This window comes from Dermacentor variabilis, chromosome 4, assembly GCF_050947875.1.
Source record: "Dermacentor variabilis isolate Ectoservices chromosome 4, ASM5094787v1, whole genome shotgun sequence".
Taxonomy (NCBI): Eukaryota; Metazoa; Arthropoda; class Arachnida; order Ixodida; family Ixodidae; genus Dermacentor; species Dermacentor variabilis.
Genome location: NC_134571.1, coordinates 139,815,030 through 139,837,164, shown reverse-complemented (window position 1 = coordinate 139,837,164; position 22,135 = coordinate 139,815,030). Strand labels below are relative to the sequence as shown.

The 22,135-nt window shown below is 45.6% G+C and overlaps 31 non-coding genes and 1 pseudogene across 31 annotated transcripts; all 32 read left to right on the top strand.

The window, feature by feature from the left end:
* The first annotated feature begins 211 nt into the window (after positions 1–211).
* LOC142580418 (5S ribosomal RNA) lies at positions 212–330 on the top strand. Its single transcript, XR_012827769.1, has one exon. It is a non-coding gene; the product is annotated as a 5S ribosomal RNA (ribosomal RNA).
* Positions 331–896: 566 nt separating this feature from the next.
* LOC142580405 (5S ribosomal RNA) lies at positions 897–1,015 on the top strand. Its single transcript, XR_012827768.1, has one exon. It is a non-coding gene; the product is annotated as a 5S ribosomal RNA (ribosomal RNA).
* A 565-nt stretch (positions 1,016–1,580) lies between these two features.
* LOC142580392 (5S ribosomal RNA) lies at positions 1,581–1,699 on the top strand. The gene has a single exon (XR_012827766.1). It is a non-coding gene; the product is annotated as a 5S ribosomal RNA (ribosomal RNA).
* A 569-nt stretch (positions 1,700–2,268) lies between these two features.
* Positions 2,269–2,387, top strand: LOC142580361 (5S ribosomal RNA; annotated as a pseudogene).
* A 566-nt stretch (positions 2,388–2,953) lies between these two features.
* On the top strand, positions 2,954–3,072 carry LOC142580380 (5S ribosomal RNA). Its single transcript, XR_012827765.1, has one exon. It is a non-coding gene; the product is annotated as a 5S ribosomal RNA (ribosomal RNA).
* Positions 3,073–3,638: 566 nt separating this feature from the next.
* Positions 3,639–3,757, top strand: LOC142580369 (5S ribosomal RNA). The gene has a single exon (XR_012827764.1). It is a non-coding gene; the product is annotated as a 5S ribosomal RNA (ribosomal RNA).
* A 569-nt stretch (positions 3,758–4,326) lies between these two features.
* On the top strand, positions 4,327–4,445 carry LOC142580358 (5S ribosomal RNA). Its single transcript, XR_012827763.1, has one exon. It is a non-coding gene; the product is annotated as a 5S ribosomal RNA (ribosomal RNA).
* Positions 4,446–5,011: 566 nt separating this feature from the next.
* Positions 5,012–5,130, top strand: LOC142580346 (5S ribosomal RNA). Its single transcript, XR_012827762.1, has one exon. It is a non-coding gene; the product is annotated as a 5S ribosomal RNA (ribosomal RNA).
* A 566-nt stretch (positions 5,131–5,696) lies between these two features.
* LOC142580335 (5S ribosomal RNA) lies at positions 5,697–5,815 on the top strand. The gene has a single exon (XR_012827760.1). It is a non-coding gene; the product is annotated as a 5S ribosomal RNA (ribosomal RNA).
* Positions 5,816–6,381: 566 nt separating this feature from the next.
* LOC142580324 (5S ribosomal RNA) lies at positions 6,382–6,500 on the top strand. Its single transcript, XR_012827749.1, has one exon. It is a non-coding gene; the product is annotated as a 5S ribosomal RNA (ribosomal RNA).
* Positions 6,501–7,067: 567 nt separating this feature from the next.
* Positions 7,068–7,186, top strand: LOC142580312 (5S ribosomal RNA). Its single transcript, XR_012827738.1, has one exon. It is a non-coding gene; the product is annotated as a 5S ribosomal RNA (ribosomal RNA).
* A 567-nt stretch (positions 7,187–7,753) lies between these two features.
* On the top strand, positions 7,754–7,872 carry LOC142580301 (5S ribosomal RNA). Its single transcript, XR_012827727.1, has one exon. It is a non-coding gene; the product is annotated as a 5S ribosomal RNA (ribosomal RNA).
* Positions 7,873–8,442: 570 nt separating this feature from the next.
* On the top strand, positions 8,443–8,561 carry LOC142580290 (5S ribosomal RNA). The gene has a single exon (XR_012827716.1). It is a non-coding gene; the product is annotated as a 5S ribosomal RNA (ribosomal RNA).
* Positions 8,562–9,132: 571 nt separating this feature from the next.
* Positions 9,133–9,251, top strand: LOC142580278 (5S ribosomal RNA). The gene has a single exon (XR_012827704.1). It is a non-coding gene; the product is annotated as a 5S ribosomal RNA (ribosomal RNA).
* Positions 9,252–9,823: 572 nt separating this feature from the next.
* Positions 9,824–9,942, top strand: LOC142580266 (5S ribosomal RNA). Its single transcript, XR_012827693.1, has one exon. It is a non-coding gene; the product is annotated as a 5S ribosomal RNA (ribosomal RNA).
* A 569-nt stretch (positions 9,943–10,511) lies between these two features.
* LOC142580254 (5S ribosomal RNA) lies at positions 10,512–10,630 on the top strand. Its single transcript, XR_012827682.1, has one exon. It is a non-coding gene; the product is annotated as a 5S ribosomal RNA (ribosomal RNA).
* A 569-nt stretch (positions 10,631–11,199) lies between these two features.
* Positions 11,200–11,318, top strand: LOC142580241 (5S ribosomal RNA). Its single transcript, XR_012827671.1, has one exon. It is a non-coding gene; the product is annotated as a 5S ribosomal RNA (ribosomal RNA).
* A 569-nt stretch (positions 11,319–11,887) lies between these two features.
* LOC142580229 (5S ribosomal RNA) lies at positions 11,888–12,006 on the top strand. Its single transcript, XR_012827660.1, has one exon. It is a non-coding gene; the product is annotated as a 5S ribosomal RNA (ribosomal RNA).
* Positions 12,007–12,572: 566 nt separating this feature from the next.
* On the top strand, positions 12,573–12,691 carry LOC142581139 (5S ribosomal RNA). Its single transcript, XR_012828277.1, has one exon. It is a non-coding gene; the product is annotated as a 5S ribosomal RNA (ribosomal RNA).
* A 566-nt stretch (positions 12,692–13,257) lies between these two features.
* LOC142581128 (5S ribosomal RNA) lies at positions 13,258–13,376 on the top strand. The gene has a single exon (XR_012828266.1). It is a non-coding gene; the product is annotated as a 5S ribosomal RNA (ribosomal RNA).
* A 569-nt stretch (positions 13,377–13,945) lies between these two features.
* Positions 13,946–14,064, top strand: LOC142581116 (5S ribosomal RNA). The gene has a single exon (XR_012828255.1). It is a non-coding gene; the product is annotated as a 5S ribosomal RNA (ribosomal RNA).
* Positions 14,065–14,633: 569 nt separating this feature from the next.
* LOC142581105 (5S ribosomal RNA) lies at positions 14,634–14,752 on the top strand. The gene has a single exon (XR_012828244.1). It is a non-coding gene; the product is annotated as a 5S ribosomal RNA (ribosomal RNA).
* Positions 14,753–15,317: 565 nt separating this feature from the next.
* LOC142581094 (5S ribosomal RNA) lies at positions 15,318–15,436 on the top strand. Its single transcript, XR_012828233.1, has one exon. It is a non-coding gene; the product is annotated as a 5S ribosomal RNA (ribosomal RNA).
* Positions 15,437–16,005: 569 nt separating this feature from the next.
* On the top strand, positions 16,006–16,124 carry LOC142581081 (5S ribosomal RNA). Its single transcript, XR_012828221.1, has one exon. It is a non-coding gene; the product is annotated as a 5S ribosomal RNA (ribosomal RNA).
* Positions 16,125–16,689: 565 nt separating this feature from the next.
* On the top strand, positions 16,690–16,808 carry LOC142581070 (5S ribosomal RNA). The gene has a single exon (XR_012828210.1). It is a non-coding gene; the product is annotated as a 5S ribosomal RNA (ribosomal RNA).
* Positions 16,809–17,374: 566 nt separating this feature from the next.
* Positions 17,375–17,493, top strand: LOC142581058 (5S ribosomal RNA). The gene has a single exon (XR_012828197.1). It is a non-coding gene; the product is annotated as a 5S ribosomal RNA (ribosomal RNA).
* A 565-nt stretch (positions 17,494–18,058) lies between these two features.
* On the top strand, positions 18,059–18,177 carry LOC142581047 (5S ribosomal RNA). The gene has a single exon (XR_012828184.1). It is a non-coding gene; the product is annotated as a 5S ribosomal RNA (ribosomal RNA).
* A 566-nt stretch (positions 18,178–18,743) lies between these two features.
* On the top strand, positions 18,744–18,862 carry LOC142581035 (5S ribosomal RNA). The gene has a single exon (XR_012828173.1). It is a non-coding gene; the product is annotated as a 5S ribosomal RNA (ribosomal RNA).
* A 566-nt stretch (positions 18,863–19,428) lies between these two features.
* LOC142581024 (5S ribosomal RNA) lies at positions 19,429–19,547 on the top strand. Its single transcript, XR_012828162.1, has one exon. It is a non-coding gene; the product is annotated as a 5S ribosomal RNA (ribosomal RNA).
* Positions 19,548–20,116: 569 nt separating this feature from the next.
* On the top strand, positions 20,117–20,235 carry LOC142581013 (5S ribosomal RNA). Its single transcript, XR_012828151.1, has one exon. It is a non-coding gene; the product is annotated as a 5S ribosomal RNA (ribosomal RNA).
* A 566-nt stretch (positions 20,236–20,801) lies between these two features.
* Positions 20,802–20,920, top strand: LOC142581002 (5S ribosomal RNA). The gene has a single exon (XR_012828137.1). It is a non-coding gene; the product is annotated as a 5S ribosomal RNA (ribosomal RNA).
* Positions 20,921–21,485: 565 nt separating this feature from the next.
* On the top strand, positions 21,486–21,604 carry LOC142580273 (5S ribosomal RNA). Its single transcript, XR_012827700.1, has one exon. It is a non-coding gene; the product is annotated as a 5S ribosomal RNA (ribosomal RNA).
* The last annotated feature ends 531 nt before the right edge of the window (positions 21,605–22,135 follow it).

The window sequence follows — 22,135 nt, the reverse complement described above, 5'->3', positions numbered from 1 at the left end:
CATGTGCAAGCCGCAGAAAAGCACACACAACGTGTTACGTCCACTCTCCACTGCACAACTCGCACACGCAATTTTCTCTTTTCTAGCGCAGATCAACAAATTGAAACCACGTAATGAGACGTTTCCGTAACCCGTAAAGACTATTCATTGTAGCTGTAGAGAGCCGATGCTCCCTTTTAGATACAGGCAGCATCGGAAACCTTCGTTTCTCGCCATCGGCCATACCATGCTGAATACGCCGGTTCTCGTCCGATCCCCGAAGCTAAGCAGCATTGGGCTCGGTCAGTACTTGGGAGGGAGACCACCTGGGAACACCGAGTGCTGATGGCACCTTTCTTTTTAATTTTTTTTTTTGCCTGCACTTCTTTTTTGTTGTTATTATTATTATTATTATTATTATTTTAGTTGGCATGTTTTGAATGTAGGCGTAAAGCTGTGGTGAGTGGACGCGCTGGCGAAATATAAACACTCATCATCCGCAGCCTCTCGTGCGTCAACATCGATCTGAACTTCGCGGGCACAAATTCAAAACGACATGAAGGACGTGGCATGATATTACGCGGAGTAATATGGCGACAAGAAGTGTCACTAATCGCGAAAATTGTTCGCATAAACTGCTAACTGCATCGCTATTACACGCATGCAGGTTGATAACATCACATAGACGGCAGCACATTCCAAGCCACATGTGCAAGCCGCAGAAAAGCACACACAACGTGTTACGTCCACTCTCCTCTGCACAACTCGCACACGCAATTTTCTCTTTTCTAGCGCAGATCAACAAATTGAAACCACGTAATGAGACGTTTCCGTAACCCGTAAAGACTATTCATTGTAGCTGTAGAGAGCCGATGCTCCCTTTTAGATACAGGCAGCATCGGAAACCTTCGTTTCTCGCCATCGGCCATACCATGCTGAATACGCCGGTTCTCGTCCGATCCCCGAAGCTAAGCAGCATTGGGCTCGGTCAGTACTTGGGAGGGAGACCACCTGGGAACACCGAGTGCTGATGGCACCTTTCTTTTTAATTTTTTTTTTGCCTGCACTTCTTTTTTGTTGTTATTATTATTATTATTATTATTATTTTAGTTGGCATGTTTTGAATGTAGGCGTAAAGCTGTGGTGAGTGGACGCGCTGGCGAAATATAAACACTCATCATCCGCAGCCTCTCGTGCGTCAACATCGATCTGAACTTCGCGGGCACAAATTCAAAACGACATGAAGGACGTGGCATGATATTACGCGGAGTAATATGGCGACAAGAAGTGTCACTAATCGCGAAAATTGTTCGCATAAACTGCTAACTGCATCGCTATTACACGCATGCAGGTTGATAACATCACATAGACGGCAGCACATTCCAAGCCACATGTGCAAGCCGCAGAAAAGCACACACAACGTGTTACGTCCACTCTCCTCTGCACAACTCGCACACGCAATTTTCTCTTTTCTAGCGCAGATCAACAAATTGAAACCACGTAATGAGACGTTTCCGTAACCCGTAAAGACTATTCATTGTAGCTGTAGAGAGCCGATGCTCCCTTTTAGATACAGGCAGCATCGGAAACCTTCGTTTCTCGCCATCGGCCATACCATGCTGAATACGCCGGTTCTCGTCCGATCCCCGAAGCTAAGCAGCATTGGGCTCGGTCAGTACTTGGGAGGGAGACCACCTGGGAACACCGAGTGCTGATGGCACCTTTCTTTTTAATTTTTTTTTTTGCCTGCACTTCTTTTTTGTTGTTGTTATTATTATTATTATTATTATTATTTTAGTTGGCATGTTTTGAATGTAGGCGTAAAGCTGTGGTGAGTGGACGCGCTGGCGAAATATAAACACTCATCATCCGCAGCCTCTCGTGCGTCAACATCGATCTGAACTTCGCGGGCACAAATTCAAAACGACATGAAGGACGTGGCATGATATTACGCGGAGTAATATGGCGACAAGAAGTGTCACTAATCGCGAAAATTGTTCGCATAAACTGCTAACTGCATCGCTATTACACGCATGCAGGTTGATAACATCACATAGACGGCAGCACATTCCAAGCCACATGTGCAAGCCGCAGAAAAGCACACACAACGTGTTACGTCCACTCTCCTCTGCACAACTCGCACACGCAATTTTCTCTTTTCTAGCGCAGATCAACAAATTGAAACCACGTAATGAGACGTTTCCGTAACCCGTAAAGACTATTCATTGTAGCTGTAGAGAGCCGATGCTCCCTTTTAGATACAGGCAGCATCGGAAACCTTCGTTTCTCGCCATCGGCCATACCATGGTGAATACGCCGGTTCTCGTCCGATCCCCGAAGCTAAGCAGCATTGGGCTCGGTCAGTACTTGGGAGGGAGACCACCTGGGAACACCGAGTGCTGATGGCACCTTTCTTTTTAATTTTTTTTTTTGCCTGCACTTCTTTTTTGTTGTTATTATTATTATTATTATTATTATTTTAGTTGGCATGTTTTGAATGTAGGCGTAAAGCTGTGGTGAGTGGACGCGCTGGCGAAATATAAACACTCATCATCCGCAGCCTCTCGTGCGTCAACATCGATCTGAACTTCGCGGGCACAAATTCAAAACGACATGAAGGACGTGGCATGATATTACGCGGAGTAATATGGCGACAAGAAGTGTCACTAATCGCGAAAATTGTTCGCATAAACTGCTAACTGCATCGCTATTACACGCATGCAGGTTGATAACATCACATAGACGGCAGCACATCCCAAGCCACATGTGCAAGCCGCAGAAAAGCACACACAACGTGTTACGTCCACTCTCCTCTGCACAACTCGCACACGCAATTTTCTCTTTTCTAGCGCAGATCAACAAATTGAAACCACGTAATGAGACGTTTCCGTAACCCGTAAAGACTATTCATTGTAGCTGTAGAGAGCCGATGCTCCCTTTTAGATACAGGCAGCATCGGAAACCTTCGTTTCTCGCCATCGGCCATACCATGCTGAATACGCCGGTTCTCGTCCGATCCCCGAAGCTAAGCAGCATTGGGCTCGGTCAGTACTTGGGAGGGAGACCACCTGGGAACACCGAGTGCTGATGGCACCTTTCTTTTTAATTTTTTTTTTTGCCTGCACTTCTTTTTTGTTGTTATTATTATTATTATTATTATTATTTTAGTTGGCATGTTTTGAATGTAGGCGTAAAGCTGTGGTGAGTGGACGCGCTGGCGAAATATAAACACTCATCATCCGCAGCCTCTCGTGCGTCAACATCGATCTGAACTTCGCGGGCACAAATTCAAAACGACATGAAGGACGTGGCATGATATTACGCGGAGTAATATGGCGACAAGAAGTGTCACTAATCGCGAAAATTGTTCGCATAAACTGCTAACTGCATCGCTATTACACGCATGCAGGTTGATAACATCACATAGACGGCAGCACATTCCAAGCCACATGTGCAAGCCGCAGAAAAGCACACACAACGTGTTACGTCCACTCTCCACTGCACAACTCGCACACGCAATTTTCTCTTTTCTAGCGCAGATCAACAAATTGAAACCACGTAATGAGACGTTTCCGTAACCCGTACAGACTATTCATTGTAGCTGTAGAGAGCCGATGCTCCCTTTTAGATACAGGCAGCATCGGAAACCTTCGTTTCTCGCCATCGGCCATACCATGCTGAATACGCCGGTTCTCGTCCGATCCCCGAAGCTAAGCAGCATTGGGCTCGGTCAGTACTTGGGAGGGAGACCACCTGGGAACACCGAGTGCTGATGGCACCTTTCTTTTTAATTTTTTTTTTTGCCTGCACTTCTTTTTTGTTGTTATTATTATTATTATTATTATTATTATTTTAGTTGGCATGTTTTGAATGTAGGCGTAAAGCTGTGGTGAGTGGACGCGCTGGCGAAATATAAACACTCATCATCCGCAGCCTCTCGTGCGTCAACATCGATCTGAACTTCGCGGGCACAAATTCAAAACGACATGAAGGACGTGGCATGATATTACGCGGAGTAATATGGCGACAAGAAGTGTCACTAATCGCGAAAATTGTTCGCATAAACTGCTAACTGCATCGCTATTACACGCATGCAGGTTGATAACATCACATAGACGGCAGCACATTCCAAGCCACATGTGCAAGCCGCAGAAAAGCACACACAACGTGTTACGTCCACTCTCCTCTGCACAACTCGCACACGCAATTTTCTCTTTTCTAGCGCAGATCAACAAATTGAAACCACGTAATGAGACGTTTCCGTAACCCGTAAAGACTATTCATTGTAGCTGTAGAGAGCCGATGCTCCCTTTTAGATACAGGCAGCATCGGAAACCTTCGTTTCTCGCCATCGGCCATACCATGCTGAATACGCCGGTTCTCGTCCGATCCCCGAAGCTAAGCAGCATTGGGCTCGGTCAGTACTTGGGAGGGAGACCACCTGGGAACACCGAGTGCTGATGGCACCTTTCTTTTTAATTTTTTTTTTTGCCTGCACTTCTTTTTTGTTGTTATTATTATTATTATTATTATTATTTTAGTTGGCATGTTTTGAATGTAGGCGTAAAGCTGTGGTGAGTGGACGCGCTGGCGAAATATAAACACTCATCATCCGCAGCCTCTCGTGCGTCAACATCGATCTGAACTTCGCGGGCACAAATTCAAAACGACATGAAGGACGTGGCATGATATTACGCGGAGTAATATGGCGACAAGAAGTGTCACTAATCGCGAAAATTGTTCGCATAAACTGCTAACTGCATCGCTATTACACGCATGCAGGTTGATAACATCACATAGACGGCAGCACATTCCAAGCCACATGTGCAAGCCGCAGAAAAGCACACACAACGTGTTACGTCCACTCTCCTCTGCACAACTCGCACACGCAATTTTCTCTTTTCTAGCGCAGATCAACAAATTGAAACCACGTAATGAGACGTTTCCGTAACCCGTAAAGACTATTCATTGTAGCTGTAGAGAGCCGATGCTCCCTTTTAGATACAGGCAGCATCGGAAACCTTCGTTTCTCGCCATCGGCCATACCATGCTGAATACGCCGGTTCTCGTCCGATCCCCGAAGCTAAGCAGCATTGGGCTCGGTCAGTACTTGGGAGGGAGACCACCTGGGAACACCGAGTGCTGATGGCACCTTTCTTTTTAATTTTTTTTTTTGCCTGCACTTCTTTTTTGTTATTATTATTATTATTATTATTATTATTTTAGTTGGCATGTTTTGAATGTAGGCGTAAAGCTGTGGTGAGTGGACGCGCTGGCGAAATATAAACACTCATCATCCGCAGCCTCTCGTGCGTCAACATCGATCTGAACTTCGCGGGCACAAATTCAAAACGACATGAAGGACGTGGCATGATATTACGCGGAGTAATATGGCGACAAGAAGTGTCACTAATCGCGAAAATTGTTCGCATAAACTGCTAACTGCATCGCTATTACACGCATGCAGGTTGATAACATCACATAGACGGCAGCACATTCCAAGCCACATGTGCAAGCCGCAGAAAAGCACACACAACGTGTTACGTCCACTCTCCTCTGCACAACTCGCCCACGCAATTTTCTCTTTTCTAGCGCAGATCAACAAATTGAAACCACGTAATGAGACGTTTCCGTAACCCGTAAAGACTATTCATTGTAGCTGTAGAGAGCCGATGCTCCCTTTTAGATACAGGCAGCATCGGAAACCTTCGTTTCTCGCCATCGGCCATACCATGCTGAATACGCCGGTTCTCGTCCGATCCCCGAAGCTAAGCAGCATTGGGCTCGGTCAGTACTTGGGAGGGAGACCACCTGGGAACACCGAGTGCTGATGGCACCTTTCTTTTTAATTTTTTTTTTTGCCTGCACTTCTTTTTTGTTGTTATTATTATTATTATTATTATTATTTTAGTTGGCATGTTTTGAATGTAGGCGTAAAGCTGTGGTGAGTGGACGCGCTGGCGAAATATAAACACTCATCATCCGCAGCCTCTCGTGCGTCAACATCGATCTGAACTTCGCGGGCACAAATTCAAAACGACATGAAGGACGTGGCATGATATTACGCGGAGTAATATGGCGACAAGAAGTGTCACTAATCGCGAAAATTGTTCGCATAAACTGCTAACTGCATCGCTATTACACGCATGCAGGTTGATAACATCACATAGACGGCAGCACATTCCAATCCACATGTGCAAGCCGCAGAAAAGCACACACAACGTGTTACGTCCACTCTCCTCTGCACAACTCGCACACGCAATTTTCTCTTTTCTAGCGCAGATCAACAAATTGAAACCACGTAATGAGACGTTTCCGTAACCCGTAAAGACTATTCATTGTAGTTGTAGAGAGCCGATGCTCCCCTTTAGGTACAGGCAGCATCGGAAACCTTCGTTTCTCGCCATCGGCCATACCATGCTGAATACGCCGGTTCTCGTCCGATCCCCGAAGCTAAGCAGCATTGGGCTCGGTCAGTACTTGGGAGGGAGACCACCTGGGAACACCGAGTGCTGATGGCACCTTTCTTTTTAATTTTTTTTTTTTGCCTGCACTTCTTTTTTGTTGTTATTATTATTATTATTATTATTATTTTAGTTGGCATGTTTTGAATGTAGGCGTAAAGCTGTGGTGAGTGGACGCGCTGGCGAAATATAAACACTCATCATCCGCAGCCTCTCGTGCGTCAACATCGATCTGAACTTCGCGGGCACAAATTCAAAACGACATGAAGGACGTGGCATGATATTACGCGGAGTAATATGGCGACAAGAAGTGTCACTAATCGCGAAAATTGTTCGCATAAACTGCTAACTGCATCGCTATTACACGCATGCAGGTTGATAACATCACATAGACGGCAGCACATTCCAAGCCACATGTGCAAGCCGCAGAAAAGCACACACAACGTGTTACGTCCACTCTCCTCTGCACAACTCGAACACGCAATTTTCTCTTTTCTAGCGCAGATCAACAAATTGAAACCACGTAATGAGACGTTTCCGAAACCCGTAAAGACTATTCATTGTAGCTGTAGAGAGCCGATGCTCCCTTTTAGATACAGGCAGCATCGGAAACCTTCGTTTCTCGCCATCGGCCATACCATGCTGAATACGCCGGTTCTCGTCCGATCCCCGAAGCTAAGCAGCATTGGGCTCGGTCAGTACTTGGGAGGGAGACCACCTGGGAACACCGAGTGCTGATGGCACCTTTCTTTTTAATTTTTTTTTTTTGCCTGCACTTCTTTTTTGTTGTTATTATTATTATTATTATTATTATTTTAGTTGGCATGTTTTGAATGTAGGCGTAAAGCTGTGGTGAGTGGACGCGCTGGCGAAATATAAACACTCATCATCCGCAGCCTCTCGTGCGTCAACATCGATCTGAACTTCGCGGGCACAAATTCAAAACGACATGAAGGACGTGGCATGATATTACGCGGAGTAATATGGCGACAAGAAGTGTCACTAATCGCGAAAATTGTTCGCATAAACTGCTAACTGCATCGCTATTACACGCATGCAGGTTGATAACATCACATAGACGGCAGCACATTCCAAGCCACATGTGCAAGCCGCAGAAAAGCACACACAACGTGTTACGTCCACTCTCCTCTGCACAACTCGCACACGCAATTTTCTCTTTTCTAGCGCAGATCAACAAATTGAAACCACGTAATGAGACGTTTCCGTAACCCGTAAAGACTATTCATTGTAGCTGTAGAGAGCCGATGCTCCCTTTTAGATACAGGCAGCATCGGAAACCTTCGTTTCTCGCCATCGGCCATACCATGCTGAATACGCCGGTTCTCGTCCGATCCCCGAAGCTAAGCAGCATTGGGCTCGGTCAGTACTTGGGAGGGAGACCACCTGGGAACACCGAGTGCTGATGGCACCTTTCTTTTTAATTTTTTTTTTTTGCCTGCACTTCTTTTTTGTTGTTATTATTATTATTATTATTATTATTATTTTAGTTGGCATGTTTTGAATGTAGGCGTAAAGCTGTGGTGAGTGGACGCGCTGGCGAAATATAAACACTCATCATCCGCAGCCTCTCGTGCGTCAACATCGATCTGAACTTCGCGGGCACAAATTCAAAACGACATGAAGGACGTGGCATGATATTACGCGGAGTAATATGGCGACAAGAAGTGTCACTAATCGCGAAAATTGTTCGCATAAACTGCTAACTGCATCGCTATTACACGCATGCAGGTTGATAACATCACATAGACGGCAGCACATTCCAAGCCACATGTGCAAGCCGCAGAAAAGCACACACAACGTGTTACGTCCACTCTCCTCTGCACAACTCGCACACGCAATTTTCTCTTTTCTAGCGCAGATCAACAAATTGAAACCACGTAATGAGACGTTTCCGTAACCCGTAAAGACTATTCATTGTAGCTGTAGAGAGCCGATGCTCCCTTTTAGATACAGGCAGCATCGGAAACCTTCGTTTCTCGCCATCGGCCATACCATGCTGAATACGCCGGTTCTCGTCCGATCCCCGAAGCTAAGCAGCATTGGGCTCGGTCAGTACTTGGGAGGGAGACCACCTGGGAACACCGAGTGCTGATGGCACCTTTCTTTTTAATTTTTTTTTTGCCTGCACTTCTTTTTTGTTGTTATTATTATTATTATTATTATTATTATTATTTTAGTTGGCATGTTTTGAATGTAGGCGTAAAGCTGTGGTGAGTGGACGCGCTGGCGAAATATAAACACTCATCATCCGCAGCCTCTCGTGCGTCAACATCGATCTGAACTTCGCGGGCACAAATTCAAAACGACATGAAGGACGTGGCATGATATTACGCGGAGTAATATGGCGACAAGAAGTGTCACTAATCGCGAAAATTGTTCGCATAAACTGCTAACTGCATCGCTATTACACGCATGCAGGTTGATAACATCACATAGACGGCAGCACATTCCAAGCCACATGTGCAAGCCGCAGAAAAGCACACACAACGTGTTACGTCCACTCTCCTCTGCACAACTCGCACACGCAATTTTCTCTTTTCTAGCGCAGATCAACAAATTGAAACCACGTAATGAGACGTTTCCGTAACCCGTAAAGACTATTCATTGTAGCTGTAGAGAGCCGATGCTCCCTTTTAGATACAGGCAGCATCGGAAACCTTCGTTTCTCGCCATCGGCCATACCATGCTGAATACGCCGGTTCTCGTCCGATCCCCGAAGCTAAGCAGCATTGGGCTCGGTCAGTACTTGGGAGGGAGACCACCTGGGAACACCGAGTGCTGATGGCACCTTTCTTTTTAATTTTTTTTTTTGCCTGCACTTCTTTTTTGTTGTTATTATTATTATTATTATTATTATTATTATTTTAGTTGGCATGTTTTGAATGTAGGCGTAAAGCTGTGGTGAGTGGACGCGCTGGCGAAATATAAACACTCATCATCCGCAGCCTCTCGTGCGTCAACATCGATCTGAACTTCGCGGGCACAAATTCAAAACGACATGAAGGACGTGGCATGATATTACGCGGAGTAATATGGCGACAAGAAGTGTCACTAATCGCGAAAATTGTTCGCATAAACTGCTAACTGCATCGCTATTACACGCATGCAGGTTGATAACATCACATAGACGGCAGCACATTCCAAGCCACATGTGCAAGCCGCAGAAAAGCACACACAACGTGTTACGTCCACTCTCCTCTGCACAACTCGCACACGCAATTTTCTCTTTTCTAGCGCAGATCAACAAATTGAAACCACGTAATGAGACGTTTCCGTAACCCGTAAAGACTATTCATTGTAGCTGTAGAGAGCCGATGCTCCCTTTTAGATACAGGCAGCATCGGAAACCTTCGTTTCTCGCCATCGGCCATACCATGCTGAATACGCCGGTTCTCGTCCGATCCCCGAAGCTAAGCAGCATTGGGCTCGGTCAGTACTTGGGAGGGAGACCACCTGGGAACACCGAGTGCTGATGGCACCTTTCTTTTTAATTTTTTTTTTTGCCTGCACTTCTTTTTTGTTGTTATTATTATTATTATTATTATTATTATTTTAGTTGGCATGTTTTGAATGTAGGCGTAAAGCTGTGGTGAGTGGACGCGCTGGCGAAATATAAACACTCATCATCCGCAGCCTCTCGTGCGTCAACATCGATCTGAACTTCGCGGGCACAAATTCAAAACGACATGAAGGACGTGGCATGATATTACGCGGAGTAATATGGCGACAAGAAGTGTCACTAATCGCGAAAATTGTTCGCATAAACTGCTAACTGCATCGCTATTACACGCATGCAGGTTGATAACATCACATAGACGGCAGCACATTCCAAGCCACATGTGCAAGCCGCAGAAAAGCACACACAACGTGTTACGTCCACTCTCCTCTGCACAACTCGCACACGCAATTTTCTCTTTTCTAGCGCAGATCAACAAATTGAAACCACGTAATGAGACGTTTCCGTAACCCGTAAAGACTATTCATTGTAGCTGTAGAGAGCCGATGCTCCCTTTTAGATACAGGCAGCATCGGAAACCTTCGTTTCTCGCCATCGGCCATACCATGCTGAATACGCCGGTTCTCGTCCGATCCCCGAAGCTAAGCAGCATTGGGCTCGGTCAGTACTTGGGAGGGAGACCACCTGGGAACACCGAGTGCTGATGGCACCTTTCTTTTTAATTTTTTTTTTTGCCTGCACTTCTTTTTTGTTGTTATTATTATTATTATTATTATTATTATTTTAGTTGGCATGTTTTGAATGTAGGCGTAAAGCTGTGGTGAGTGGACGCGCTGGCGAAATATAAACACTCATCATCCGCAGCCTCTCGTGCGTCAACATCGATCTGAACTTCGCGGGCACAAATTCAAAACGACATGAAGGACGTGGCATGATATTACGCGGAGTAATATGGCGACAAGAAGTGTCACTAATCGCGAAAATTGTTCGCATAAACTGCTAACTGCATCGCTATTACACGCATGCAGGTTGATAACATCACATAGACGGCAGCACATTCCAAGCCACATGTGCAAGCCGCAGAAAAGCACACACAACGTGTTACGTCCACTCTCCTCTGCACAACTCGCACACGCAATTTTCTCTTTTCTAGCGCAGATCAACAAATTGAAACCACGTAATGAGACGTTTCCGTAACCCGTAAAGACTATTCATTGTAGCTGTAGAGAGCCGATGCTCCCTTTTAGATACAGGCAGCATCGGAAACCTTCGTTTCTCGCCATCGGCCATACCATGCTGAATACGCCGGTTCTCGTCCGATCCCCGAAGCTAAGCAGCATTGGGCTCGGTCAGTACTTGGGAGGGAGACCACCTGGGAACACCGAGTGCTGATGGCACCTTTCTTTTTAATTTTTTTTTTTGCCTGCACTTCTTTTTTGTTGTTATTATTATTATTATTATTATTATTATTTTAGTTGGCATGTTTTGAATGTAGGCGTAAAGCTGTGGTGAGTGGACGCGCTGGCGAAATATAAACACTCATCATCCGCAGCCTCTCGTGCGTCAACATCGATCTGAACTTCGCGGGCACAAATTCAAAACGACATGAAGGACGTGGCATGATATTACGCGGAGTAATATGGCGACAAGAAGTGTCACTAATCGCGAAAATTGTTCGCATAAACTGCTAACTGCATCGCTATTACACGCATGCAGGTTGATAACATCACATAGACGGCAGCACATTCCAAGCCACATGTGCAAGCCGCAGAAAAGCACACACAACGTGTTACGTCCACTCTCCTCTGCACAACTCGCACACGCAATTTTCTCTTTTCTAGCGCAGATCAACAAATTGAAACCACGTAATGAGACGTTTCCGTAACCCGTAAAGACTATTCATTGTAGCTGTAGAGAGCCGATGCTCCCTTTTAGATACAGGCAGCATCGGAAACCTTCGTTTCTCGCCATCGGCCATACCATGCTGAATACGCCGGTTCTCGTCCGATCCCCGAAGCTAAGCAGCATTGGGCTCGGTCAGTACTTGGGAGGGAGACCACCTGGGAACACCGAGTGCTGATGGCACCTTTCTTTTTAATTTTTTTTTTTGCCTGCACTTCTTTTTTGTTGTTATTATTATTATTATTATTATTATTTTAGTTGGCATGTTTTGAATGTAGGCGTAAAGCTGTGGTGAGTGGACGCGCTGGCGAAATATAAACACTCATCATCCGCAGCCTCTCGTGCGTCAACATCGATCTGAACTTCGCGGGCACAAATTCAAAACGACATGAAGGACGTGGCATGATATTACGCGGAGTAATATGGCGACAAGAAGTGTCACTAATCGCGAAAATTGTTCGCATAAACTGCTAACTGCATCGCTATTACACGCATGCAGGTTGATAACATCACATAGACGGCAGCACATTCCAAGCCACATGTGCAAGCCGCAGAAAAGCACACACAACGTGTTACGTCCACTCTCCTCTGCACAACTCGCACACGCAATTTTCTCTTTTCTAGCGCAGATCAACAAATTGAAACCACGTAATGAGACGTTTCCGTAACCCGTAAAGACTATTCATTGTAGCTGTAGAGAGCCGATGCTCCCTTTTAGATACAGGCAGCATCGGAAACCTTCGTTTCTCGCCATCGGCCATACCATGCTGAATACGCCGGTTCTCGTCCGATCCCCGAAGCTAAGCAGCATTGGGCTCGGTCAGTACTTGGGAGGGAGACCACCTGGGAACACCGAGTGCTGATGGCACCTTTCTTTTTAATTTTTTTTTTTGCCTGCACTTCTTTTTTGTTGTTATTATTATTATTATTATTATTATTTTAGTTGGCATGTTTTGAATGTAGGCGTAAAGCTGTGGTGAGTGGACGCGCTGGCGAAATATAAACACTCATCATCCGCAGCCTCTCGTGCGTCAACATCGATCTGAACTTCGCGGGCACAAATTCAAAACGACATGAAGGACGTGGCATGATATTACGCGGAGTAATATGGCGACAAGAAGTGTCACTAATCGCGAAAATTGTTCGCATAAACTGCTAACTGCATCGCTATTACACGCATGCAGGTTGATAACATCACATAGACGGCAGCACATTCCAAGCCACATGTGCAAGCCGCAGAAAAGCACACACAACGTGTTACGTCCACTCTCCTCTGCACAACTCGCACACGCAATTTTCTCTTTTCTAGCGCAGATCAACAAATTGAAACCACGTAATGAGACGTTTCCGTAACCCGTAAAGACTATTCATTGTAGCTGTAGAGAGCCGATGCTCCCTTTTAGATACAGGCAGCATCGGAAACCTTCGTTTCTCGCCATCGGCCATACCATGCTGAATACGCCGGTTCTCGTCCGATCCCCGAAGCTAAGCAGCATTGGGCTCGGTCAGTACTTGGGAGGGAGACCACCTGGGAACACCGAGTGCTGATGGCACCTTTCTTTTTAATTTTTTTTTTTGCCTGCACTTCTTTTTTGTTGTTATTATTATTATTATTATTATTATTATTTTAGTTGGCATGTTTTGAATGTAGGCGTAAAGCTGTGGTGAGTGGACGCGCTGGCGAAATATAAACACTCATCATCCGCAGCCTCTCGTGCGTCAACATCGATCTGAACTTCGCGGGCACAAATTCAAAACGACATGAAGGACGTGGCATGATATTACGCGGAGTAATATGGCGACAAGAAGTGTCACTAATCGCGAAAATTGTTCGCATAAACTGCTAACTGCATCGCTATTACACGCATGCAGGTTGATAACATCACATAGACGGCAGCACATTCCAAGCCACATGTGCAAGCCGCAGAAAAGCACACACAACGTGTTACGTCCACTCTCCTCTGCACAACTCGCACACGCAATTTTCTCTTTTCTAGCGCAGATCAACAAATTGAAACCACGTAATGAGACGTTTCCGTAACCCGTAAAGACTATTCATTGTAGCTGTAGAGAGCCGATGCTCCCTTTTAGATACAGGCAGCATCGGAAACCTTCGTTTCTCGCCATCGGCCATACCATGCTGAATACGCCGGTTCTCGTCCGATCCCCGAAGCTAAGCAGCATTGGGCTCGGTCAGTACTTGGGAGGGAGACCACCTGGGAACACCGAGTGCTGATGGCACCTTTCTTTTTAATTTTTTTTTTTGCCTGCACTTCTTTTTTGTTGTTATTATTATTATTATTATTATTATTATTTTAGTTGGCATGTTTTGAATGTAGGCGTAAAGCTGTGGTGAGTGGACGCGCTGGCGAAATATAAACACTCATCATCCGCAGCCTCTCGTGCGTCAACATCGATCTGAACTTCGCGGGCACAAATTCAAAACGACATGAAGGACGTGGCATGATATTACGCGGAGTAATATGGCGACAAGAAGTGTCACTAATCGCGAAAATTGTTCGCATAAACTGCTAACTGCATCGCTATTACACGCATGCAGGTTGATAACATCACATAGACGGCAGCACATTCCAAGCCACATGTGCAAGCCGCAGAAAAGCACACACAACGTGTTACGTCCACTCTCCTCTGCACAACTCGCACACGCAATTTTCTCTTTTCTAGCGCAGATCAACAAATTGAAACCACGTAATGAGACGTTTCCGTAACCCGTAAAGACTATTCATTGTAGCTGTAGAGAGCCGATGCTCCCTTTTAGATACAGGCAGCATCGGAAACCTTCGTTTCTCGCCATCGGCCATACCATGCTGAATACGCCGGTTCTCGTCCGATCCCCGAAGCTAAGCAGCATTGGGCTCGGTCAGTACTTGGGAGGGAGACCACCTGGGAACACCGAGTGCTGATGGCACCTTTCTTTTTAATTTTTTTTTTGCCTGCACTTCTTTTTTGTTGTTATTATTATTATTATTATTATTATTTTAGTTGGCATGTTTTGAATGTAGGCGTAAAGCTGTGGTGAGTGGACGCGCTGGCGAAATATAAACACTCATCATCCGCAGCCTCTCGTGCGTCAACATCGATCTGAACTTCGCGGGCACAAATTCAAAACGACATGAAGGACGTGGCATGATATTACGCGGAGTAATATGGCGACAAGAAGTGTCACTAATCGCGAAAATTGTTCGCATAAACTGCTAACTGCATCGCTATTACACGCATGCAGGTTGATAACATCACATAGACGGCAGCACATTCCAAGCCACATGTGCAAGCCGCAGAAAAGCACACACAACGTGTTACGTCCACTCTCCTCTGCACAACTCGCACACGCAATTTTCTCTTTTCTAGCGCAGATCAACAAATTGAAACCACGTAATGAGACGTTTCCGTAACCCGTAAAGACTATTCATTGTAGCTGTAGAGAGCCGATGCTCCCTTTTAGATACAGGCAGCATCGGAAACCTTCGTTTCTCGCCATCGGCCATACCATGCTGAATACGCCGGTTCTCGTCCGATCCCCGAAGCTAAGCAGCATTGGGCTCGGTCAGTACTTGGGAGGGAGACCACCTGGGAACACCGAGTGCTGATGGCACCTTTCTTTTTAATTTTTTTTTTTGCCTGCACTTCTTTTTTGTTGTTATTATTATTATTATTATTATTATTATTTTAGTTGGCATGTTTTGAATGTAGGCGTAAAGCTGTGGTGAGTGGACGCGCTGGCGAAATATAAACACTCATCATCCGCAGCCTCTCGTGCGTCAACATCGATCTGAACTTCGCGGGCACAAATTCAAAACGACATGAAGGACGTGGCATGATATTACGCGGAGTAATATGGCGACAAGAAGTGTCACTAATCGCGAAAATTGTTCGCATAAACTGCTAACTGCATCGCTATTACACGCATGCAGGTTGATAACATCACATAGACGGCAGCACATTCCAAGCCACATGTGCAAGCCGCAGAAAAGCACACACAACGTGTTACGTCCACTCTCCTCTGCACAACTCGCACACGCAATTTTCTCTTTTCTAGCGCAGATCAACAAATTGAAACCACGTAATGAGACGTTTCCGTAACCCGTAAAGACTATTCATTGTAGCTGTAGAGAGCCGATGCTCCCTTTTAGATACAGGCAGCATCGGAAACCTTCGTTTCTCGCCATCGGCCATACCATGCTGAATACGCCGGTTCTCGTCCGATCCCCGAAGCTAAGCAGCATTGGGCTCGGTCAGTACTTGGGAGGGAGACCACCTGGGAACACCGAGTGCTGATGGCACCTTTCTTTTTAATTTTTTTTTTGCCTGCACTTCTTTTTTGTTGTTATTATTATTATTATTATTATTATTTTAGTTGGCATGTTTTGAATGTAGGCGTAAAGCTGTGGTGAGTGGACGCGCTGGCGAAATATAAACACTCATCATCCGCAGCCTCTCGTGCGTCAACATCGATCTGAACTTCGCGGGCACAAATTCAAAACGACATGAAGGACGTGGCATGATATTACGCGGAGTAATATGGCGACAAGAAGTGTCACTAATCGCGAAAATTGTTCGCATAAACTGCTAACTGCATCGCTATTACACGCATGCAGGTTGATAACATCACATAGACGGCAGCACATTCCAAGCCACATGTGCAAGCCGCAGAAAAGCACACACAACGTGTTACGTCCACTCTCCTCTGCACAACTCGCACACGCAATTTTCTCTTTTCTAGCGCAGATCAACAAATTGAAACCACGTAATGAGACGTTTCCGTAACCCGTAAAGACTATTCATTGTAGCTGTAGAGAGCCGATGCTCCCTTTTAGATACAGGCAGCATCGGAAACCTTCGTTTCTCGCCATCGGCCATACCATGCTGAATACGCCGGTTCTCGTCCGATCCCCGAAGCTAAGCAGCATTGGGCTCGGTCAGTACTTGGGAGGGAGACCACCTGGGAACACCGAGTGCTGATGGCACCTTTCTTTTTAATTTTTTTTTTTGCCTGCACTTCTTTTTTGTTGTTATTATTATTATTATTATTATTATTTTAGTTGGCATGTTTTGAATGTAGGCGTAAAGCTGTGGTGAGTGGACGCGCTGGCGAAATATAAACACTCATCATCCGCAGCCTCTCGTGCGTCAACATCGATCTGAACTTCGCGGGCACAAATTCAAAACGACATGAAGGACGTGGCATGATATTACGCGGAGTAATATGGCGACAAGAAGTGTCACTAATCGCGAAAATTGTTCGCATAAACTGCTAACTGCATCGCTATTACACGCATGCAGGTTGATAACATCACATAGACGGCAGCACATTCCAAGCCACATGTGCAAGCCGCAGAAAAGCACACACAACGTGTTACGTCCACTCTCCTCTGCACAACTCGCACACGCAATTTTCTCTTTTCTAGCGCAGATCAACAAATTGAAACCACGTAATGAGACGTTTCCGTAACCCGTAAAGACTATTCATTGTAGCTGTAGAGAGCCGATGCTCCCTTTTAGATACAGGCAGCATCGGAAACCTTCGTTTCTCGCCATCGGCCATACCATGCTGAATACGCCGGTTCTCGTCCGATCCCCGAAGCTAAGCAGCATTGGGCTCGGTCAGTACTTGGGAGGGAGACCACCTGGGAACACCGAGTGCTGATGGCACCTTTCTTTTTAATTTTTTTTTTGCCTGCACTTCTTTTTTGTTGTTATTATTATTATTATTATTATTATTTTAGTTGGCATGTTTTGAATGTAGGCGTAAAGCTGTGGTGAGTGGACGCGCTGGCGAAATATAAACACTCATCATCCGCAGCCTCTCGTGCGTCAACATCGATCTGAACTTCGCGGGCACAAATTCAAAACGACATGAAGGACGTGGCATGATATTACGCGGAGTAATATGGCGACAAGAAGTGTCACTAATCGCGAAAATTGTTCGCATAAACTGCTAACTGCATCGCTATTACACGCATGCAGGTTGATAACATCACATAGACGGCAGCACATTCCAAGCCACATGTGCAAGCCGCAGAAAAGCACACACAACGTGTTACGTCCACTCTCCTCTGCACAACTCGCACACGCAATTTTCTCTTTTCTAGCGCAGATCAACAAATTGAAACCACGTAATGAGACGTTTCCGTAACCCGTAAAGACTATTCATTGTAGCTGTAGAGAGCCGATGCTCCCTTTTAGATACAGGCAGCATCGGAAACCTTCGTTTCTCGCCATCGGCCATACCATGCTGAATACGCCGGTTCTCGTCCGATCCCCGAAGCTAAGCAGCATTGGGCTCGGTCAGTACTTGGGAGGGAGACCACCTGGGAACACCGAGTGCTGATGGCACCTTTCTTTTTAATTTTTTTTTTTGCCTGCACTTCTTTTTTGTTGTTATTATTATTATTATTATTATTATTTTAGTTGGCATGTTTTGAATGTAGGCGTAAAGCTGTGGTGAGTGGACGCGCTGGCGAAATATAAACACTCATCATCCGCAGCCTCTCGTGCGTCAACATCGATCTGAACTTCGCGGGCACAAATTCAAAACGACATGAAGGACGTGGCATGATATTACGCGGAGTAATATGGCGACAAGAAGTGTCACTAATCGCGAAAATTGTTCGCATAAACTGCTAACTGCATCGCTATTACACGCATGCAGGTTGATAACATCACATAGACGGCAGCACATTCCAAGCCACATGTGCAAGCCGCAGAAAAGCACACACAACGTGTTACGTCCACTCTCCTCTGCACAACTCGCACACGCAATTTTCTCTTTTCTAGCGCAGATCAACAAATTGAAACCACGTAATGAGACGTTTCCGTAACCCGTAAAGACTATTCATTGTAGCTGTAGAGAGCCGATGCTCCCTTTTAGATACAGGCAGCATCGGAAACCTTCGTTTCTCGCCATCGGCCATACCATGCTGAATACGCCGGTTCTCGTCCGATCCCCGAAGCTAAGCAGCATTGGGCTCGGTCAGTACTTGGGAGGGAGACCACCTGGGAACACCGAGTGCTGATGGCACCTTTCTTTTTAATTTTTTTTTTTGCCTGCACTTCTTTTTTGTTGTTATTATTATTATTATTATTATTATTTTAGTTGGCATGTTTTGAATGTAGGCGTAAAGCTGTGGTGAGTGGACGCGCTGGCGAAATATAAACACTCATCATCCGCAGCCTCTCGTGCGTCAACATCGATCTGAACTTCGCGGGCACAAATTCAAAACGACATGAAGGACGTGGCATGATATTACGCGGAGTAATATGGCGACAAGAAGTGTCACTAATCGCGAAAATTGTTCGCATAAACTGCTAACTGCATCGCTATTACACGCATGCAGGTTGATAACATCACATAGACGGCAGCACATTCCAAGCCACATGTGCAAGCCGCAGAAAAGCACACACAACGTGTTACGTCCACTCTCCTCTGCACAACTCGCACACGCAATTTTCTCTTTTCTAGCGCAGATCAACAAATTGAAACCACGTAATGAGACGTTTCCGTAACCCGTAAAGACTATTCATTGTAGCTGTAGAGAGCCGATGCTCCCTTTTAGATACAGGCAGCATCGGAAACCTTCGTTTCTCGCCATCGGCCATACCATGCTGAATACGCCGGTTCTCGTCCGATCCCCGAAGCTAAGCAGCATTGGGCTCGGTCAGTACTTGGGAGGGAGACCACCTGGGAACACCGAGTGCTGATGGCACCTTTCTTTTTAATTTTTTTTTTTGCCTGCACTTCTTTTTTGTTGTTATTATTATTATTATTATTATTATTATTTTAGTTGGCATGTTTTGAATGTAGGCGTAAAGCTGTGGTGAGTGGACGCGCTGGCGAAATATAAACACTCATCATCCGCAGCCTCTCGTGCGTCAACATCGATCTGAACTTCGCGGGCACAAATTCAAAACGACATGAAGGACGTGGCATGATATTACGCGGAGTAATATGGCGACAAGAAGTGTCACTAATCGCGAAAATTGTTCGCATAAACTGCTAACTGCATCGCTATTACACGCATGCAGGTTGATAACATCACATAGACGGCAGCACATTCCAAGCCACATGTGCAAGCCGCAGAAAAGCACACACAACGTGTTACGTCCACTCTCCTCTGCACAACTCGCACACGCAATTTTCTCTTTTCTAGCGCAGATCAACAAATTGAAACCACGTAATGAGACGTTTCCGTAACCCGTAAAGACTATTCATTGTAGTTGTAGAGAGCCGATGCTCCCCTTTAGGTACAGGCAGCATCGGAAACCTTCGTTTCTCGCCATCGGCCATACCATGCTGAATACGCCGGTTCTCGTCCGATCCCCGAAGCTAAGCAGCATTGGGCTCGGTCAGTACTTGGGAGGGAGACCACCTGGGAACACCGAGTGCTGATGGCACCTTTCTTTCTAATTTTTTTTTTTGCCTGCACTTCTTTTTTGTTGTTATTATTATTATTATTATTATTATTTTAGTTGGCATGTTTTGAATGTAGGCGTAAAGCTGTGGTGAGTGGACGCGCTGGCGAAATATAAACACTCATCATCCGCAGCCTCTCGTGCGTCAACATCGATCTGAACTTCGCGGGCACAAATTCAAAACGACATGAAGGACGTGGCATGATATTACGCGGAGTAATATGGCGACAAGAAGTGTCACTAATCGCGAAAATTGTTCGCATAAACTGCTAACTGCATCGCTATTACACGCATGCAGGTTGATAACATCACATAGACGGCAGCACATTCCAAGCCACATGTGCAAGCCGCAGAAAAGCACACACAACGTGTTACGTCCACTCTCCTCTGCACAACTCGCACACGCAATTTTCTCTTTTCTAGCGCAGATCAACAAATTGAAACCACGTAATGAGACGTTTCCGTAACCCGTAAAGACTATTCATTGTAGCTGTAGAGAGCCGATGCTCCCTTTTAGATACAGGCAGCATCGGAAACCTTCGTTTCTCGCCATCGGCCATACCATGCTGAATACGCCGGTTCTCGTCCGATCCCCGAAGCTAAGCAGCATTGGGCTCGGTCAGTACTTGGGAGGGAGACCACCTGGGAACACCGAGTGCTGATGGCACCTTTCTTTTTAATTTTTTTTTTGCCTGCACTTCTTTTTTGTTGTTATTATTATTATTATTATTATTATTTTAGTTGGCATGTTTTGAATGTAGGCGTAAAGCTGTGGTGAGTGGACGCGCTGGCGAAATATAAACACTCATCATCCGCAGCCTCTCGTGCGTCAACATCGATCTGAACTTCGCGGGCACAAATTCAAAACGACATGAAGGACGTGGCATGATATTACGCGGAGTAATATGGCGACAAGAAGTGTCACTAATCGCGAAAATTGTTCGCATAAACTGCTAACTGCATCGCTATTACACGCATGCAGGTTGATAACATCACATAGACGGCAGCACATTCCAAGCCACATGTGCAAGCCGCAGAAAAGCACACACAACGTGTTACGTCCACTCTCCTCTGCACAACTCGCACACGCAATTTTCTCTTTTCTAGCGCAGATCAACAAATTGAAACCACGTAATGAGACGTTTCCGTAACCCGTAAAGACTATTCATTGTAGCTGTAGAGAGCCGATGCTCCCTTTTAGATACAGGCAGCATCGGAAACCTTCGTTTCTCGCCATCGGCCATACCGTGCTGAATACGCCGGTTCTCGTCCGATCCCCGAAGCTAAGCAGCATTGGGCTCGGTCAGTACTTGAGAGGGAGACCACCTGGGAACACCGAGTGCTGATGGCACCTTTCTTTTTAATTTTTTTTTTGCCTGCACTTCTTTTTTGTTGTTATTATTATTATTATTATTATTATTATTATTTTAGTTGGCATGTTTTGAATGTAGGCGTAAAGCTGTGGTGAGTGGACGCGCTGGCGAAATATAAACACTCATCATCCGCAGCCTCTCGTGCGTCAACATCGATCTGAACTTCGCGGGCACAAATTCAAAACGACATGAAGGACGTGGCATGATATTACGCGGAGTAATATGGCGACAAGAAGTGTCACTAATCGCGAAAATTGTTCGCATAAACTGCTAACTGCATCGCTATTACACGCATGCAGGTTGATAACATCACATAGACGGCAGCACATTCCAAGCCACATGTGCAAGCCGCAGAAAAGCACACACAACGTGTTACGTCCACTCTCCTCTGCACAACTCGCACACGCAATTTTCTCTTTTCTAGCGCAGATCAACAAATTGAAACCACGTAATGAGACGTTTCCGTAACCCGTAAAGACTATTCATTGTAGCTGTAGAGAGCCGATGCT